Source organism: Phyllobates terribilis, unplaced genomic scaffold (genome assembly GCF_046119375.1).
Source record: "Phyllobates terribilis strain yellow unplaced genomic scaffold, ASM4611937v1 Scaffold_10__3_contigs__length_209671492, whole genome shotgun sequence".
NCBI classification, from domain to species: domain Eukaryota; kingdom Metazoa; phylum Chordata; class Amphibia; order Anura; family Dendrobatidae; genus Phyllobates; species Phyllobates terribilis.
The window spans coordinates 185,565,050-185,566,788 of NW_027362770.1; positions in this window are offsets into that span (position 1 = coordinate 185,565,050).

Below are 1,739 nucleotides of genomic sequence, written 5' to 3' on the forward strand. Positions count from 1 at the left end.
GCAGTCACTGTGTACATACATTACATTACTGTTCCTGAGTTACATCCTGTATTATCCTCCAGAGCTGCACTCGCTATTCTGCTGGTGCAGTCGCTGTGTACTTACATTACATTACTGATCCTGAGTTACATCCTGTATTATACTACAGAGCTGCACTCACTATTCTGCTGGTGCAGTCACTGTGTACATACATTACATTACTGTTCCTGAGTTACATCCTGTATTATCCTCCAGAGCTGCACTCGCTATTCTGCTGGTGCAGTCGCTGTGTACATACATTACATTACTGATCCTGAGTTACATCCTGTATTATACCCCAGAGCTGCACTCACTATTCTGCTGGTGCAGTCACTGTGTACATACATTACATTACTGATCCTGAGTTACATCCTGTATTATACTCCAGAGCTGCACTCACTATTCTGCTGGTGCAGTCACTGTGTACATACATTACATTACTGATCCTGAGTTACATCCTGTATTATACTCCAGAGCTGCACTAACTATTCTGCTGGTGCAGTCACCGTGTACATACATTACATTACTGATCCTGAGTTACATCCTGTATTATACTCCAGAGCTGCACTCACTATTCTGCTGGTTGAGTCACTGTGTACATCCATTACATTACTGATCCTGAGTTACATCCTGTATTATACTCCAGAGCTGCACTCGCTATTCTGCTGGTGCAGTCACTGTGTACATACATTACATTACTGATCCTGAGTTACATCCTGTATTATACTCCAGAGCTGCACTCACTATTCTGCTGGTGGAGTCACTGTGTACATACATTACATTACTGATCCTGAGTTACATCCTGTATTATACTCCAGAGCTGCACTCACTATTCTGCTGGTGCAGTCACTGTGTACATACATTACATTACTGTTCCTGAGTTACATCCTGTATTATCCTCCAGAGCTGCACTCACTATTCTGCTGGTGCAGTCACTGTGTACATACATTACATTACTGATCCTGATTTACATCCTGTATTATACTCCAGAGCTGCACTCACTATTCTGCTGGTGGAGTCACTGTGTACATACATTACATTACTGATCCTGAGTTACATCCTGTATTATACTCCAGAGCTGCACTCACTATTCTGCTGGTGCAGTCACCGTGTACGTACATTACATTACTGTTCCTGAGTTACATCCTGTATTATCCTCCAGAGCTGCACTCGCTATTCTGCTGGTGCAGTCACTGTGTACATACATTACATTGCTGATCCTGAGTTACATCCTGTATTATACTCCAGAGCTGCACTCACTATTCTGCTGGTGAAGTCACTGTGTACATACATTACATTACTGATCCTGAGTTACCTCCTGTATTATACTCCAGAGCTGAACTCACTATTCTGCTGGTGGAGTCACTGTGTAAATACATTACATTACTGATCCTGAGTTACATCCTGTATTATACTCCAGAGCTGCACTCACTATTCTGCTGGTGGAGTCACTGTGTAAATACATTACATTACTGATCCTGAGTTACATCCTGTATTATCCTCCAGAGCTGCACTCACTATTCTGCTGGTGGAGTCACTGTGTACATACATTACATTACTGATCCTGAGTTACATCCTGTATTATACTCCAGAGCTGCACTCACTATTCTGCTGGTGGAGTCACTGTGTAAATACATTACATTACTGATCCTGAGTTACATCCTGTATTATCCTCCAGAGCTGCACTCACTATTCTGCTGGTGGAGTCACTGTGTACATAC